The following is a 19,967-nucleotide window of genomic DNA, read 5'->3' as shown; positions in this document are numbered from 1 at the left end:
ACAAAAATATACAAGATTGTTTAACCATTCAGAAAGATTAGCTTTTATAACTGTTAGAATTACCCTTTTTGTTAGGGCAAGCATACGCTCGAAGTTATAAACCGCACGTGTTGGAGTCGTAAAAATTCAACTCAAGAGATAAATTTATGTCTGCAAGACATAAAAACTTCTCTCCAAGACATAAATTGAAGTCTGGCTCCGTCTCAAAACTGAGACATGTTCAAGTCGAACTTTTCGACTTCAACATGTCTTGATTGGGGGCAATGCAAGTCGAACTGAAGTCGAAGCATTTTTATTCGGATAGTTCTCCCCAGGCTCAAACTTCAACCCTTTATTGTATCCGTACCCCTTTACAGCCCTCCCAAGACCCAATCTTGACCCCTTCGTTTTCCCCGTAAGCCCAACAGCTTTCCCCAGGCTCAAACATGACCCCCTCATTATCCGCATGTTTTATTCCAAGCTCTGCCCAGACCCAAACTTGATCCCCTCATTGTCCCCGTAATTCATTTCTCAGTCCTCCCCAAACCCAAATTTGTCCCTAAAGAAAAATATACTGTGCCCATTTTTATAATGCTCTTCCTTAAAAGAAATTTTGTTTAAAATTTTTAATTATTATTTCTTATAAAACAGTATAGACCAATAAACTACTCGCTATAATATTTGAAATATTAAAGGTAAGTACTCATTCACGAGAAAAACCCTTGCAGATTAGAAATAATGTGCAACTGTTTAAAATTAAGAAACTATTAGAAAATTGTGATATAATCCTAAATTGAAAAAAAATTTAAGAATTTTGAAAATTTTGATGTCTGAAAAACTTAAAAATAAATATCTTCGTTTTAATTTAAGATTTAAAATTTAAGATTATATCTTTTATACTTTTTGCAAAGTTTGCCTTCCCGAAGAACCGACGAAATCAGCATTGTCACATGAGCCGTAGGAAACGAGCTCGTAGAATCATCGTTTATGGAACCGAGGCACGAAACCTGCACCCGAGAGCTTTACATATCTTTATTTCTTGTGAACACGAAACCTGCAACTACTTCTGTCTTCGAAAATGAAAACGATTCAAACGAATCCTTTCAAAGATCATGAAAAGGGTTACATAAGATTTATCCTCTAATTTGCTTATCTATGATAAATGAACTCAAAGTTTTCAAAGTTCAATCCAATGTGATGAAGGCATTTTTGTTCGAGCTGGATTTTTTTACGTAGTAATCTACTATATTCATTCATTCTGTCCACATTGAAGTACCTCTGTTTCCACTCCCTTTTCGGATGGTTTCTAACTCGCGACTTTTTCTGTCATGTTAATGCGACAGTTTATTAGTACACATAGTGTCAATTTGACATTTTATAAAATTGTCTTCAACATGAAGTCGTTCCCCTTAATTTTAAAGTCAATCATTTTGGAAATTAGAATAAAAATGATTGTATTATAAAAGTCATGGTGAAAAATTTAAAAATTAATAATTTTGAACGCTTTAAGCTTGAACTGAATAATTTTGAAAGTTTTCAAACAGAAATGACCTAATTTTTAACTTTTACAGAGCAATTTAACTTTAAAGGTTCATAATATTTCAAATTCTTTTATTTTCAATGGTGAAAATGACACTGATTTTTTTGGACAGAAATCTCATTGTCTAGTAAAATAATTTATCCAATCACTTTGAATGTCACTTGATACTACATGTTATGTACTTATTAATCATATTTATCATCTCTGAAATTGTCAACTCTTTTTCCCGAGTACGATAGCGTTATTCATGCTATTTATAATAAACATAAGCATCATTGATGAATTGGAAAAATGTTTGACAACTGTGAAATTACCAGAAAATTATTTTTGTTCTTAGAGGCCACCCTGAAACATTTTAGATTTATATTGAATATTCTGAATATATATTTATAAACAGAATATTCGAATTTTGGAGACGACTAGTTCATCCCCTTACCCAACTCCAATAATTTTGTCGGGGCGACTAGATACAACCTAATTTTTAACTAACAGCCTTAATGATTCAATATTTTTTAATTAAAATTTCTGCGATTCGATAATAGTTTCAAGTTTATATAGTAAAAATGTCAGAAAAAATTCACTATTAATTCTCACCAAATTGCAAAATTTGTTATTGAAAACCTTGATAGTCAGTTTTATATTTAATAATTTTAGATCTAAATATTCTAAATTGTTTGGTTACAATTTTAGTCAGTTTTGAATTTAATAATTTTAATTTTAAATATTCCAAATAGTTTGGTTACCATTTTAAACACTGAAATAGTCTGTTTCTTTTTAATTCTCTCAAATCGTAGAATATCAAGTTAACTTAATAGTTCCACAATTTCCTAGGCAAAGGATTTGTAATTGAATAATCTTGAATCAAGTGCCTCCAGAATAATTTCAGAAATGTTTAAAAGTCAATGTTTAGAATCTTTTTCAATGATGGATTTTCTAATTGTTTAGATTTCTAACTTCAAGAAATAAAAATCGACAGACGTTTACTGCTAGTTACTGAAATAAATTTCCCGTAATGATTACTTCCTAATTGATCCAAAGAAGATCAGAAAAAGTGATGACAAGCTCAAGTTGCTGGCCTCAGCTTATACCAGCAGTTTTTTTTCGCCTATAAAGAAAATTCTTTGCTATCGGAGATTTAATTGCAAGAATCCCGTAAAAATGGATTTCAAAATGAAAATCAAGTGGTTGATCGTGGAATTCAGTATGCACTGCGCGCCACATCTTGGCGAGAAAAATTGAAAATTAATTACCTCTTATCGAGTCTCCACCTCGGCAACAGCCATCGAGAATGTCAATCAGCTAACAAAAAAGGTACCACGCAAACGAACTTAAATAAAAACTATCACTTGTCACGGGTATCAACTTACCGATCATAACTTTACATTTTCTAATAGAAAACCACTCTTTTCCAGAAAAATGATGAACGTCTACATTCTTTTGATTGCACTTTACTGAATAATCCAGAAGCGATTAAAATCCATCAACTTTGAAAATTAGTTGTATTCAAAAAGTTGAATGAAAAAATAAAAAAATTACGATCTTATGAAAATTTGAGATATTTACTATCATATTTATTTAAAATATTGAGAAATCATATGACTTATAAGAGTGAAAATTGTATGAAAAGTGAGAAAAGTTGGAAAGAAGAGGAGAAAAGCGATACCCTCAACATGAGAGTGCTGATAGGAGCAGCACGCGCATTCAACTGAAATTCCGATAAAGCTGCTGAGTTAAAATCTGGAGTTCGGAGTGGCTCGAATTAGTTCGGAAAAGTTCGGGTCCAAGCACGTGGCCGGAACGAAACCATCCCCCGGATTTATAGCGTTGCAATAAGAGATATGATAAAGAGCGATAAAGACTCTTTTATCAGGGACCCTTGCCAATTTAAAAAATCATATATTAGGATAATCTTGCATTATTTTGATATATAAAGTCTGTCCTTTTATAAGATTAAATCCAAAACTTACATTTTTAAACGGTCGTAGAAAGATAGTTTTTACTGGATATCATTATGAGAATTTAACATTTATTTATTCTGTTCAAATTCCATTTCAGATTCCAGATTCCATTTTTAACCCATTAACCGTAGGGTTTTTTTCACCACTTAACCACAGGGGGGGGGGGTCGATTCGACCCGATGCTTTAAAAAAATCAAAAACGTGTTCCTAAAAATCAGAAAGAATTCATGGTTCTTGTTTGAACCTTCTGCTTAAAGGTACCATTTTGCAATATGTATTTTTTTAAATTATTGTTGATATAATTAGCAATAAACAAATAAACTCATATAAAAAATAATTTTATTCCAAAATTCATAACTCGGAGACAAATTAACGAAATTGAACGTTTAAAAAACGAAATTAAAGGGGAAGAGTGTGCCTCCCAACGGAAAAAAGTTGCAAGAAATTTTGACGGAATTGAAAACCTTAATTTTCAACATGAACTCATGCATTATTTTAGGTGTGAATGTAGGAGGTTTTGATAGAAATATAAACATTGTTCTATGCAAGACCATTTATTTAGTAACAGAAATTTCTTTTATCTAAATATGTACACAGAGGACCATGATTTTTTTATTCAACTAATATCAAGTGAAATCGTATGGTAAATGCACCTGTTATCGTTCGTGCTCCTATTATCGTTATAACTTTATTGAAATGTAACTGCACTTTGACTGCACCATATAGCTGACTGAAAGATACAAGTGACTCGAAACTATGCGTCAGGCTTCTATCCTAGAGTTAAAATTTTTTAGATAGGGATAAGGACCCGTGTTATAACTTGGTTCACAAATGACACCGATTTAAAATTTCGGCGTAGGTCAAATCGACTCCCCCCTCCCCCTACGGTGAACGGGTTAATGCTTCAAGTTTAAATTCATTAATGTCGAGATTAATTTTGAAATTTTCCAATTAGAAAGCATATTACTTTTAAAGTTTTTGGAATAATTAAACCTTAAGGTTTTGCGATATTTAAAATTCTTCAATTTGTAACAGTGAAAAGGACAATGATTTTTTTTTCAAAAATTACACGTTTTAATAACAAAATTTATTCAATCAGTTTGTATGTCACCTGATACTAAATGACATGATACTAATTAATTATATTTATCATCTTTTAAGTTTCTATAACTACAATTTAATATTATAATTTTGAACGACCCATTCTGAAACAGCAGTTTATTCAAAAGTTTTTTAAATTAAAGCTTTTTCGCTTCCAAACGCTTAAATTCGAAAATGCTTAATTTGAAATTTCCTAATTTTCGAAGGTTTCCACTTTCAAATTTCACAATATTGTAGTTTTAAATTCAAATATTAAACATTTTCCGGACAGTTTCGCCTGGTTACGCTATTAAATCTTTCAAAATTGCAAAATAATATATTGAGAGCTTATATAGTAACGTTTCGTTGATTTGAATAATTTTCAATTCAAAATCGTTCAATACGAATTTGAATAAGATCCATTGAAACCCCCGTAAAATACCATCAAATCTGGCGTTATTTCTTGAAATCCTGGAAAATTCATTGAGATATCTTGAGAGCTTTTAAAATCTCTTCAAATCATTGAAATCTTCGGAAATGTTACAGTCCTTCAAAAATCCCTTCAAATCTTATAAAATATCCTAAAATCTTATAGGTCTTATAAAATTCCACAAAATCTTCTAAAACTGTAGGAAAATCTTTAAACGCGTATGAAATATTTTTAAATTCCTTTAAATCATTAAAATCCTTGGAAATGTCTTCAAATATTTTAAACATCTCGAAAATTCCTTAAAAAGCTTGGAAATACCCTAAAATATGTCAAATATTTTTTAATCTTTTGCAATGCTCAGTTATTTTTTTAAGCTGATGAAAATTCCTTGATATCTTTTCCTAACATCTTGCTAATTTCTTTGAATTTCCTTAAACTTCTTGAAATTCTTGAAATCCCTCACTTCTTATGTAAAAATTCTTTGAAATTTATTAAAATATTATAAAAAATAAAAATCCTTTTTAATTTCTCAAAAAACTCCTTGAAATCCTTTAAAATATCAGGACAAATTTTTTAATCCTTAACAATTTTTTAAAAGTTGAAAAATTGAAAATTGCTTGCACCGTTTTAAAATATAATTATATCTTTAAAATCCTTTGAAATCTTGGTACATATCTTGAAATATTTGAAAATCTTTTCAAGTCTTTGAAATACATTAAAATATTATAAAATCTATTGAAATTTCCAGAACTGAAATGAAATCTAATGATTATATTCCGTGAAATCCCTTAAAATATTTGAGTTTCTATGAAATCCTTTGAGATCCTGCGAAGTTTATTAAAATTCCTTATTGAGAGTCGTTAAAAACTCTCCTAAACTTACTGAAATCCTCATAAACCTTGCAAAACTCGTTAAAATCCCTTGGAATCTTTATTAATATCATAAAATCTTATGAATCATATGAAAACATTCCAAATATTTCGAATCTTTTTAAAATCGCATATTAACAGAAATATTTGACATTATCCAAAAATCATTCAAATCATAGGAAGTCTATTAAAATTAATTAATATTCACTTAAAATGCCATACAAGTTTTTTTTAATCTTTAAAATTCTATGAAGTACCCTGAAATCATTAAATATACTTTAAAATCTTAAAAAAATCCTACGAATTCTTTCAAAATAAAATCAATTTAAATTAAATTAAAATCCCTTGAAATCATTGAAACAATATTGAAGCCCTTAATTAGTTTTTTTGAAATTCTTTGGACTGCCTTTAAATATTCAAAATTCATTTAAATTCTTTGAAACTTTTAAAAGTTTTGATCATTCCTTACAAAAATTGACATCTTAGCAAATTCTATGAGTTCCTCTGAAAGCTGTTCAAATCTTTTAAATCTCTTTCATTCTGCTAAAATCCTTTTAAGTTCTTGGAAATCTGTTTTAAAAAAATGGGTACCCCGCCAATTAGAACCAGTCCGCAAGACTATTATCGGGTCGGCTCGTGAATGCCGAACAGCTTCTGAACGCTAATTGTTACGAATAAATAATAAAATGTTAATTCTTTTAACCTGAAGATATTTCAAAGAAAAATCTCCCTTTTTTGGTGGAAAATTAATTTTTTAAACTGAAAATGCAACGATTATATTTTTGGTTGATAATCCATTTCGTTGTTGTTAAAAATTCAACATTATCCGATTCATAAATAAATTGAAAAAAATCATGCTTTTCATCTGAAGTAAAATGTCTCTTTTCTATCAATATTTTCTCAGCATTGCTACGAGACCTGAAACGTTATGAAATTTATGAAAAAGCTTTTTTCAGACAATAAAAATGAACCCTAAGTTCTGAAAAGTCTGATAATATTGTTTGATTTTTTAATACTTGGGAAAATGTTTGGTAACTGACAATATTTTTTAGAAGTCACCCTGAAGTGTTTATTAACTTGATTGCTAGTTCAGAATGAACCATTTTTTAATAAATAATCTTGTTCAAATTATCAAGAGTAAGGGAAGATTTTAATTTAACTAGAAAGCGAGTTATTCAACTTTATTTTCTGCTTTATTCTTCAATTACAAAAGTTCTGTGGTTATTTAAGCTAATGGAATTAACCATTTCAAGAACTGAGGAGGAGACCCCATAGGAAAAAAATCTCCAATTTTATACTTTGTTCTTATCATGGGATCTAGCATTCGGATGAGACAGTTTAATTAAGCAGTTTAAATCAAAAGCCGCGCTGATTAATTACACGAATTAATCAACTAGATTAATTTTCTCTTTCTATGAATTCTTTAATTAAAAAATCATGAATAATAAACGTCAAAATAATAAGAAATTATTATTGTTAGACCAATTTCTCTTATGCGATTTTGTTTATTCTGATTCAACCACATGCCGTTATTATAAAGTTTACTTTTGAGTAAAGTAAAGTTTTTTTTTTTACTTTCTACTAATAAAAATACATCAGAAAAAATTCAAGAAGATATAAGACTGGAAAATAGATGAACTACATGAATATTAATGCACATGTTTGGATTTCTCTAATATGAGTGATATTCTCATAGAATTTTGTAAGTAAGATGGAAATATATAATTAAAAAAGCACAATTGCTTTTTGAAAAACTTAGTTGTTCTCTTTTTGCTTTCTTAGACTTTTAAATTTGTTTATAATTTACTTTCACCCGTTTAGTGACAGAAAAAAAAGATTATAATGTAAAAAAAGAAAACAATTATTATTAAAAAAAAATGAAAAACTATATGAAAATAAAAATTTAAACGCAACTAACATATTTAGCTTTAATACCTTGGTTTACGTATTTTATTGCACAATTTCAAAGCATTAAAATTCACTTAAAATTCGCAAATATTTATCGTAGGTTTCACAGTCTTTCCCTTTTTTTCTCATTCTTCCATATAATTGCGAACAAAGATAATACAAGCCTATAATAAAATAAAAACTATTGTTGGTTCTTCCTCTTAGTTAGAAAATTTACAAAGTATACTATTATATTTTTGGTAGAGAATTCATTTTTTTTGTGATTAAGAATATTATTATTTGGTTGAAAATTTAATTATTTTGATAAAAATTCAATAATTTTTTTGGAGTCATGCTTTTTGGTTAAAATTTCAATTGCTGGTTTGAAAATTGAGTTTTTTTGGTTAAAATTTAGATATTAGGGTTGAGAATTAAACTATTTTGTAGAAAGTTGGTCTTTTTGCTAGAAACTGAATTTTGTTTTTGAAAATTCATAATTTAGGTTTGACCATATTTTCTTGAAAATTCGTCTTTTCGGATTCAAACTGCAAATAATTGGTTGAAAATTCATTCTGCCTTTATTGAAAAATCGTTTTCGGTTAAAGATTCACATATTCAGGTTGAAAATTGCAATATTTTGCAGAAAATTCATCATTTTTGCTTGACAATGTAATAATTTGGTACAAAATTCAAATATCTAATTAAAAATTAGATTTTTTTCAGAATTACACTTTTCTGTAAAAAATTAGCCTTTTTGGTTGAATTCAATTCTTTTTAATTAAAAATTTTAATCTATTTTGGCTGAAATATCAACCGTAATATATTTCTTTGAGCATTCATTTTATAATGAAAAATTCCACTACTTGGTGGAAATTTGAATTACTGTGCGTAAAATTAATTTTTTGGGTTAAAGATACATAATTTTAGTTAGAAATTCATCTCTTCGGAGGAAACTTCGTATTTTTTGGTTGAAAATTATCTTCTTGGTTGGAAATTAACATTTTTAGTTAAAAATCCAAATATTTGGTTAACAATTCATCTATTTTGTCGAAAATGCAATAATTTTAATTTCGAGAAAAAGCGCTTTAATTTGAATTTTATATTAGTACCTATATATTCATTTTCTTCGAAAGAATTTATTCCTATACTTCATGAAAATGAATCGATCATATCGTATATCATAAAAAATCATAAATCTTAAAGAATATTAACCTGTGAAACCTGTTACCTCCATAAAGATCTTTTTAATTTGTAAGTATCGAATTCATCATTTACCTTTCGGATTTCGTTCCAAATAAATCGTTCAGAAAATATTCGAAATTATTATCAGCAGAAACTCAATAAGAATCTTTTCTAAAGCCTTTTGTTGTCTAATGTCTTGAATATATCTTTATTATTCATAAAAAATAATTTGAATACTTGCAATCAAGGGCTAAAAGGGGATAATTGGGTAAAAATTCTCGATTTTAGGTGTTTTATGAGAATTTTTAAATTTATGGGGGACAACGGGGAATTAGGTCAAATAAAGACATATTGTGATCTCCGTTATTATTATTATTATTATTGATACTAATTTAGGTGCGGATGAGTTTAGACACTACAAATATCATTTTTCCGCATAAAATATAGCTTATCATTCCATAGAAATGGATTTACAGAATTCGCTATGAATTGCCATAGAATGTAGAGAACAAGCGTCCCTCCCGACTGTCGAATTGGTATTCACCGACGATAGGTAGCTGTTCGGCTGATGAGACCTGCCTGACGTATCGCCCCCACAAAAGCCTTTTACACCCCACCCCCTTTACCACCTCGCTCCAGCCCCAACCTCCAAACCTCGCGTACGTGTTTCGTCTGCAACACAATATGGCAAGACAATTTGTTCTATTTTCTTCCCTCTTTTTCGTTTGTTCTACTAATTGCTACCAATTAACTTGACAGTTTCTCCAAAACTTAGTGACAAACTCTAAATACAAACTTTTACTCTACTGAGAAATTTCATCAAGAATTTGGAGAACTTAAAACTCAGAAGTATCAAGGAAACATATTTCAAAAGAGAAAGAAAAAAATGTCTAAAAAAATAAATGAGAATTTGAATTTTTTCGAAAACCCGGTTTAAAAATTTTCTTAACTTTTTGGAAAAAAGTAATTAATTTGGTTGAGGGCTATGGCATTAAGTTTTTAATTGCTGAACTTGTTTTCCTTGAATGTAACTTAAAAGAAAAACAAATTTAGTTATCTAAAACATTTTTTCGGGAATATTGTTTTTAAGATAGCCGTCGTTACGTGTACACAATGTTTTTTTTTTAACACGTACCCCCTAAACTTGTTCCATTTAGTGAGAAGATAAATTCGCGTTTTTGTTTTATCCAAAGAATTACATCCAAAGAACTACAAGTAAAATTTTCAAAATGCGCAACTTGATATTGCAAACCTTATGAAATGGTATTGTTTCACGATTACGGTTAGTATTTTTGTTCTAATGGGGTGAAATTTTTTTTTCGGCTTCTGGTACCATCAGTTGTATTTCCTGCAAAACACTTCTTATTTTTACGGAAATTAACGTTAATTAATACTTATAATCATTTCGGGGTTGTTTAAGGTTTCAGGGACGTGGTTAAAACTTTTTTTTTAATTAAAAAAATAAGCATTTATCTTTGCGAAAAATGAAACAAGTTCAGAGGGGGGGGGGGGCTTTTTAAATCCTTTAATTTTCAAGTATTTTATTTCCATTTTTGTTCAAATGCTTTAAATTTACAGTAGGTTAGTATTTATTTTTGCATTTTGTGAAATTTAAATAAATATTTCAAGATAAAACAAAAGTTCACTTTCGAGTTGAAGCTTTGCGGAATCTAAATAAAAAACTTAGATTAAAAAACTGTTTCCAGTTTCGAGAAAATTTCAAACAATTTCAAAGTGAAGATGACCATACATCGGAACAGGCTGACTGAGGATTGCGATAAAAATTGTACTCTCCAGTTTAAATGAGAAATAATAACTTACTCTCGAGATATTAAGTTTCTAAATGCGACGAAAAAAGGTTTGATTAACAAAACTTTGCCAATTTCGAGTAAATCGTCAAGAACATTTAGTTTCAATTTCATAGGTTTTGAAAATTGGCTTTTAGAAGCGATAGAAAATCCCATTTATTTTTCTTTACAAAAATAAAATCTTCCTACCGAGATACGAGGATGCTATAATATGATTTTCTCGAGAAAATAGAAATTTATCTCAATTTAAAATTTTTAATTTAGAAAAATAAATGATAAATAAAAGTAAAATGGACGTAAATGAATTATTGAATTAAATAAATGAGCAAAAATTAATTTTCAATGCCTATAAAGAAGATCATTTTTCAATAATCTGGCATCCTAAAATTGTCCTTCTATATCAAATTTGGGATGCCTTATATTTAAAAACATTGAAGGAAGTTCTTTAATTTTAAATTCTTATTTTTGAATCCTTGTATTGAATAATAATAATAATAATAATAATAATAATAATAATAATAATAATATCTGCAGATCATAAATTTGAAATTTTTAATATCAATGTTTTATTGGAAATAGAATTTTACACTATGACATTTTCAAAATTTGTATAAGGAAAACCTTAATTTTTCAGATATCTTTTAAAATATTTTACAGGGTGGTCCAATTGAACTGCAACTTTTTAGAACGCTGTTCTTAGTATGTAAAATTTAATTTTATTAAAGAAATTAAACAAAAATAGTGAAAACCACGTAGATTTTACAAATTTATGACGAATCTTTGGTATGGCCGCCTTGAGCATGAACTATGGCTCTGAGTCGGCCGACAAACAGAGTTGCACGATGTACGAATGTGTTCCTGCGGTATCTTCATCCATTCACGAATTTTTGGTTAGGGGCACTTTGCAAGCCAAGGTCAACACTAAAAAACACCAGAGTGTTGATGCGCTCAAGAAAGCCCTTCTTCGTGAATGGCCTAAGATCCCGTAGGAGCACATTCGTGCAGCGTGAGACTCGTTTGACGACCGAGTCAGAGCCATAGTTCGTGCTCAATGCGGCCATATATAAAATTCGACATAAATTTGTGAAATTTAAATGTTTTCCACCATTTTTTTAAATGCATTAAACTTCATACATGTAAAAAAAAGTGTTCTAAAACGTTGCAGTTTAATATAGCCACCCTGTATTATTTTTTCGACTATTGTCTTAATTTATGAATATAATACATGAAATCGTGAAAAATATTAAATACGACTCATTGTATGCACGCATACCTACCTAAGTATGACATTTTCCCGAGCACCAAACGACATGCAGGCAATAATAAATAATCATCACCTAATTATCTTGTCAATCCTCATGAAAGTGACGAAAACGATAAAATCTGAATCGACCATTATTTATTCAGTCACAAGGTAATTATTTATGTAGAGCCGTCAGGACTGAAAAGGCACTTAATGGAGTCACGCAAGGCAGAATGTAAAGATTGCAACGGAATCAGAGACTTCTTTTAAAAAAATCCATACTACTGATTCTTAGAAACATCCTGGGACATATTTGCTTTTCGGATTTCAGAGAAACCATATACCGTAATTTTATAAGTGAAGTAGATTGATGACTTTACATAAATTTCCGCTTATGTACTCGGTCATGCGAAAATCTGGACTTTATCTCAGCAAGTCTCTCCCCGATGAACGATTTCCATGTAAACGACATCCGGTATACTACCCTTTGGCGACCGCTCGTCAAATTGAGCGAGGGCATCGAACACCTGGGACGGATGCTGCCAGACTTACCCCTTATCGCAACTTTCTTGAGAAACGACTTTCGAATTATTTGTTAAATAAAAGGCCGAGTCTAAACGTCCGGAAAGTCCGTATGTTTTTGTACGTTTATAGCACGGATGAGTCTAAACGTACGGACCTGGCAAAGGGAAGGGAGAGGAGTGAATTGTGTCGAGGCGTACAGACATGAATCATCAAAAATTTTCGGGCCTTGATGAAATTGATGATACTTTGGTTTTTGGGGTTGCTGATTTACAATCTGATAGTGGATTAAAAAAAAAATTAAGTAGCGTGATTATCAATAATCCCATCTAGTACCAAGCATTTTTGATGATTCTGATCTGCCACAATATATCTGAAATTTTGAATTTAAAAAATGGAATACCCGATTTGAAATCAGCGATCCCAAAACCCTTTAAGTATCAGCAATTTTGTTTATATCCAAATACTTTAAATAATTTATGTTCTTCAAATTGGATCGGCCATTTTGAATTTTGAAAAGACAACAATATATTTGAAATTAGCGACCCCAAAAACCTAACTATACCAATTTTATCCACATCAAAACATGTTTACTATTTTATGTCCACCATATTGGATTCGCAATTTTGAATTTAACAATCTAACTTCGGATTTGGATTCAACGACCCAAAAAACATTGATTCTGCAAATATCACGTGATTCTGGATTGTTTTTTCTCGAAAACATTTTTGCCACTATTATGTTCTTTTCATCAGACTGTAAAAGGATTAAACTCCTACTTTGGACTCTCATTTATGTACGATTTTATTTGGGAACGGCTGAAATAATAACAAAAAAAGAGACAAATTTTGTTTTTAATTTATCCTACACCTACGTTTTCTTTCTGTTATAAAAATGATGCCCATGTCAGCTAATTTCGAAAAAGTTCTCTTCATACCGGACGGTAATTTAATTTGTGACAAATATCGTAGAAAAATTGCGAACTCTGAAGAAATAGTTTGGAAAAGAAATAAAAAAGAAATAAAACTGATTCCGGAAGTATGAAGAAATCGCAACTTCCGAGGCGGATTTAGCATCAGGGCGACGAATTCAAACGTTTGCATCCACGGGACGACCACAAATTCTATTTGGTAGTATGGAAAACGCGGAGCGTATGCTGGGCGAGGGGTCTATAACCCACCCTCGCAACTATACACACTACTATATCGAGTACTACAGAGGCCGAGGGTCTAATGGAACTCGACGCCTCCACTTCGAATTTCCAACGAGGGTTCTCGACCAGAAAGAGAGGGTCCTATTGAGAGCAATACAGTGCGAGATAAATCAAGAGAGAGAGGAACCAAGACCTGAAGAGTTTCGTATCTGCTCACCGGAAACAATGAGATTTACTTCTGAAACACTGAATCCACCTAATAAATAATTAGCCCTTTCCCAGAATTCCCACAGAAATTAACGCTCCTCGAATCTCCATATGAGATAAATTTCTTCTTTGCAATCGATTTTTTCACAAGGGATCACGAAATATACTAATTTAAATAAGGAACTTTAAATCATAAACGTTTCAAATACAGTCAAACTCGGATATAACGCCCCGGATATATCCCTTCCAATAGAATTAACGCCGCGCCGCAGGTAGGAGTAAAAGGAGCTGCGGGAAGCGTGCGGTAGTCGTCGACGTGACAAAGAAAAACGTTTTCATTCGAAGCGGCACTCTATCTGGTTTTGTTCTCCACCTCCTCTATCTCCAAAACAGGCGTTATTTCCGAGTTTGACTGTGTAACAATTAAAGAATGTTTTAAAATCGTAAGCATGTTCAGGCAGGACGCGAAACTGTGGTTTTCAAATTCCTTATCTTTTCTCTGACTTACTTCTAATTTTTATTAAACATTAATATTCAGAGTTAAGTCAAGCCAACCCCTGGCAAGTCAAACTTGTGGCAACTTACATTTGCAGCAAGTCACATTGCAGCATCGCTATTCGAAAAAATTTAAAGTTCAGAAAAAATTGGCCATAAAGCGGCAAGTCACATTCGCGCAATTTTTATTTTAAAAAATATGAAGTCCACCAAAAATTGGCCAAAAAACAGCAAGTCATATATGAGGCTATTAGCATTATCGGGTAGTCACGTTCGCGACACCTCTCATACAGAAAAATTTCAAATACAGAAAAAATTGATGAAATTGTGAAGACACCCCTGTGATAAGTTACAGAAATAATTCAGTTTACACCTCTATCCCTTACCAACGTCCCATGGACACTGGTTTGATTGGTCAAAAAAATAATTAAAGACACACCGCTACTTTATTGCAATTTGTTGTGGTCTCCAATCTTTTTGAATGATAGATAACGCAATGTGAATTATCACAAATGTAAGTCACATTTGTGATAATTCACATTGCGGCATCTATCATTCAAAAATGTGACTTACCAAAATTTGACTTGCAGCAAATATGACTTATCGCATTATGACTTACCGGTGGTTGGTGTGATGTGGATAATAATATTTAAAGACAAAAATTCTAATCTGGTAATATTTTTAATTCAGAATCTTTCATAAGTGAAATAAAACAATTTTATATTTAAATTCATTATTTGCAGGGCTGCGTCAGTCTAATTTACTTGAAAAAGTGAAAAGTGAAAAAAGACTAATTTCGAGCCCGGAGAATCACTACAAATGACAAATGTGCATTAATAACGATACTTATGTTCTTTTGAATTTCAAATAATTCAAGAGTTTAAAGAAGTTTATAAAAATTCAATGTAAATTTGAATAAATTCAGGTTAAATTCATAAGACTTCATAACAATTCAAGTTAAACTCAGAAGAATTAAAATAAATTGAAAAAATCCAAAATATTCCATTGATATCAGTCAAATCGGAGTGATTTAAATGAAATTAGAATTCTATGAACTTTATGAAAATCTAAGGTGAATTAAAAAAAATTAAAAATACAAAAAATTAATTGAATTCGATAAGATTGAAAAAAGATTAAAGAAATTCAACAGAATTAAAAAGAGTTTGATGTAATGTTTGATGCAATCATCGGAAATCTTAGATTCCGTAAAATCATTTTAAATTATCTTAAAAACTTACAGGTCTTTAAAAATCGTTCTATATATTCTAAAATCTTAGACTTAAAATAATTTTAATCCTTGTAGAGCTCTTAAAATTATTTAAATCTTTAAACATACCCTCAAATGTTTCAAACCCTGTGAAATCTTTTGAAATACCTTGAAAATTTTCAAAAAAATACATTAATTTTTTTTAAATACCCTACAATATTTAAAATGCTATTTAATTACTGAAATCAATTAAACATTCTTTTGTATTTTTAAAACCCTCTGAAAAATTTTAAATCCTTTAATATCGTTAAAGATCCCTTGAAATATGTCAAAGCTCTTCAAAATTCCTTGGAATTATTAAAACTACCCTTAAATATTTCATGTCCTTTGAAATATCTTGAAGTTCCTTGAATCTTTTTGAAGCTCTTGAAACTTTCTTAGATTTTTTTTTAAATACGCTGAAATACTTAAAATGTTTAGAAACCTCTCGAAATTAAATCTCTCAATCCTTGTTAATAAATTCTTAGATAGTATTTAAATATCTTGAGAACTTTTAAATGCCTTATAATTTTTGAAATCCTCGAAAATCTCATAAAATACCTTGAAATTATTAAAAATATCCTAAACCTTGTGGATCCTACAAGAGCGTTGCATATCTTCCGAAAGTCTAGGAAATTCTTCAAAACCTCAGAAAAAAATTTTAAATCCCTTAATATCATTAAAATTCTTCAAGATCTCTTTTGAAATCTTTTTTAGTCCATAGAAACTTTTTAAAGCTTTTAAAATTCCTTAGCAGTTTGAGAAACATCCTAAATTCTTTAAGATCCTTTCGATTCCTTGCAAGTGATTGAAATATATTAAAAATTCCTTGATATATTTTTAAATGCCTTACAATAATTAAAAATACTTTCAAACTCCTTCAAATTACTAAGATCTATATCAAACAAATTTTAGAACCTTTAAAAAGACCCAAACATATTTCAGAAGAATTCAAAAAAATTGAGAAATAGGTATAGACCTGCATTCAATAGTAGTTAACCCATGGGTTAATTTATTGAAAAAAGTAACTAAAGTGATACTTTTATTTTAAAAAGCGACTATAGGGACTTTATCCTAAAAAATTGTTTAAAAATGTTTTTTAAAAGGAATAATTAGAAGTGCTGCTTACAGAAATTCCCTACCTTTTGCATTTTTTCCAAAATCTATGACTTGTCCCTGACCTGAGTTCAATAAAATATAAAATCTCTAGGAATTCAGTTAAAAGCATCTGAATTTGTTCTATTTCAAGCTAGATGCACAAAATAAACAATTCCAAATTGAAAACTTAAAAATTATCGACCCCTCGGTTAACTTTCTAAATTACGTTCAGCTATCTAAGTTTAAACTTTTTTTCTAAAAAAAGGTCAGAGAATTAAATCTCCCTTTTTCAAACATTGGCCATGTGTTATGCGAAAATAGCGGAAGAGGAAGAAAATAATTTAAGTGAAACAACACTGCAATAAATGGCCGGAAGCTCATCGAGTCCAAAGCGCCCTCGTTCCCATTTCCGTATAAAATAGGAAAAGCTTTTCATTTCCAACGTTTATCGGTCTGTCATTTCAAGTCCATCGTTACGTTTTATTTTCTAAAGCGTTTACCTTTTCTCGTTCCCTTCCGACTTTTTCCTCTTTATTTCACCCTCTACTGCTATATTCCCAGAAGTCACTGAATTCTGATCCGGTACACGTGATACACGAAACACGAAACATCATTTCTATTCTGACATCGTCATAATAATATCGATACCGCAGAATCGAATGTCAGGAATAATTTGAATAAAAGAAACTCTGCATTTCTGAGGATTGTCTTTCAGTGTATCTTGATCTTACAGTCAAAATTTAAAGATGGAAAAACCAGAGTGGCCGCTTAAACTTTTAAAAAAATTCCAGGCTATTTTCAAACAAAAATGATAATTTTCTATCAAAAGATAAATTTTCATATCAAAAAGACGGATTTCCTATTCAAAGAGACGAATTTTCAACAAAACAGTTGAATTTTTACACGTAAATAAAATTAGCATTTTGAATCTAGAAAATATCGTAACGAATAATAACGATAAGATATTTTCATAACCCAACAAAATTTGGTTTCTCTCCAAAAAATGTACTTAAATGAGTGACGTCTTAAAAAAATGAAAAGGTTTGTGTAATAAAAACTTTTAAAAAGTTATAATCCTAAGAGAGTTACATATGTAAATTACTAAAACAGATGTTAGTTGAGAAATAATGCCTCATACATTAAAAGGGGTCTAATTACGAAATTATGTTGCAAATAATTAGTAACTTTAAATTGTTAATTGTAACATACATTTTTTAATTTTCTCACAATAATTATTAATAAATAAGAACAATAAGAGTTTAGATTTGTTGACAAATTGTCCTAATAAAGTACTACTATTCACGTGACTGTCACATAATTCAGTAGAAAAAGTAATTTTTTCCCTTGGGGACACAACATCGACGGGAATACACAGGGATAGTTTTTAAGTCTACACGGATCTAACAAAACTTTTTTTCATCTTAGAGATTACCTGACATCTTTAAGAAGGTGAAGACATTTCTAAACAATTTAATAAAACTGATTTTTATGAAATAAAAATATATGACAAGGACACTCAAGGAATATATAATCCATGATATAAGGAATATATCAATTTATATTACATATTTAACAAAGCACCAAAATATTTATTAGTTACAATGTTAATCAAATTCTTCATCATTACAAGAAACAGTTTTTGTTCAGTCAGTAAAAATTAGAATCGTTTTTACTCCGGTCCCACTCTGGTTCGAAAATGTTTAGAAGAGAAAAGATACTCCTTTACAGGTATACTATTACATTAATAAGAAATTTGTTATCCGTATGGTAATATTGTTATGGTATTTCTTTAATCAATGTTTTCTCTAAATGTATCAATTTGATCAACGCCTGACAACACTTTTGCATCCAGGTAAGTGCCTGACAATGCACAGGTGCTTCTTCTAATGTCATCCCCTACATGTACACCAATTTTCAACCCTATCCGAGTCACGTTAGTTAACTTTCAAAATTGACACCTTTGCCAGATCGCCACCACTAAACGCATCCACTCCGACCTACATGGCACCCATTTTTACGTTCCGCATCATAAGACGAACATCTCAGGTGAAAATTGGCCTTATTCGCATCACGGTTGCAATTACGTTGTAACAGATGTCCATGTGCTTATAAAACACAAATATCTCACAAGCAAAAACTTAATGCATGTAGAAATTGATAAGATAAGAATTATATATTAAAAATATCTATGATCGAATTATACCAAGTAAAAACTTATCAGTACAATCAACATTGTTTGTGAAGTTCGAGGTTGCTAAGCAATTCTGAAAGATATCTAAAGTTTCAAACTTATTAAACAGGACAAATAATAGAATCTTTGAAAATGTATTAAATAAGAAAAAACGGAAATTTTGGAGATTTGCTTAATTGGAGTCGTCCAATTAAGTGCCTGTCTGTATACCTGTCCGAACTCTGAATGAACGGAATCAAAGTCTATGGCATAATTTCTCTGTTTAGTAAGTTGAAAAACTAAGTGTCTTGTCGTCCCGAAAGTCGGGATGACTAGTTAAATATTTTTTAGTCGCTTTGCTGGTCGTCCCGAATTATCGGGATGACTAGTCCGTCCCCTTTTCCAACTCTTCTAATTTTTGGGATGATTAGGGAAATTATGATTCTATTAAATGGATTGTCAAAGTCGAATTAAAAACTTTTGTTGTCAGAATATTTTCTGCGATATTGGAAAAAATACAATTCGAAAAGTGAAAAGCATTGAACTGTGGAAATTTGCGAATTCAAGCTCTGTATCTCTTGAAGCCAGGTAATATTTCTTCTGTTTGAAATAACATTGCAAGCTTGACGACAAAAAAAACCCATGGCCTATTATGCTTACCGACTGCCTCCACCCATCTCTAGACTGAGACTTTGAAGGGGGTTGAGAAGAGAGAATAAAGAAACCAACCACCCCGAAACGGGTCTTCCACATTTGTATTCTAAAAACGTGCCTGCTACACGTCACTCGAGACAAGAATTCAAACCATTCCGATCGAATTTTCCGTTGTCTCCCAAAGCCAAAATTTACGAGTCTTTACGACGCTTATATTCCTCCTCCTGGCAAACAACCTCGAATTATGAGACCCCAGAGCTTGCATCAAACTCAAAACTATGAATATCTGCATTCTTAAGGACTTCGATCAATAATTATTCGTATATTAATATAATATTTATATTAAAATAGAAAATTTTCAATTTGGTATAAATACACTTTCTTAAAATTGTGCTTCGATATGCAGTTACTGGGAAATTCGGAAACGTACTTAAAGATAAGTAATT

The 19,967-nt window shown here is 30.4% G+C and overlaps 1 protein-coding gene and 1 long non-coding RNA gene across 3 annotated transcripts in view; one reads left to right on the top strand and one right to left on the bottom strand.

Annotated features, from left to right (window-relative positions):
• Nucleotides 1–2,977, top strand: part of LOC117177440 — a 7,928-nt gene extending 4,951 nt beyond the window's left edge. The window contains exons 2-3 of the long non-coding RNA XR_004467697.1: nt 2,465–2,830; nt 2,932–2,977. This is a non-coding gene — a long non-coding RNA (uncharacterized LOC117177440). The remainder of the gene's footprint in view (nt 1–2,464; nt 2,831–2,931) is intronic.
• LOC117177438 (protein prickle-like) overlaps nt 1–19,967 on the bottom strand; it is a 495,169-nt gene that overhangs the window by 225,874 nt on the left and 249,328 nt on the right. Inside the window, exon 1 of one of the 2 annotated variants that reach the window (XM_033368123.1) lies at nt 2,770–2,952. The exons of the other annotated variant lie outside the window; for it this stretch is intronic. The gene's annotated coding sequence lies outside the window, so the exon portion shown is untranslated. Of the gene's footprint in view, nt 1–2,769; nt 2,953–19,967 lie in introns of those variants that run through there. 2 annotated transcript variants of the gene reach the window in all.

The sequence above is a fragment of the Belonocnema kinseyi genome, chromosome 7 (assembly GCF_010883055.1).
Source record: "Belonocnema kinseyi isolate 2016_QV_RU_SX_M_011 chromosome 7, B_treatae_v1, whole genome shotgun sequence".
Lineage (NCBI taxonomy): Eukaryota > Metazoa > Arthropoda > Insecta > Hymenoptera > Cynipidae > Belonocnema > Belonocnema kinseyi.
The sequence above is the reverse complement of the archived record's forward strand: the minus strand, read 5'-3'. Positions and strand labels throughout refer to the sequence as shown.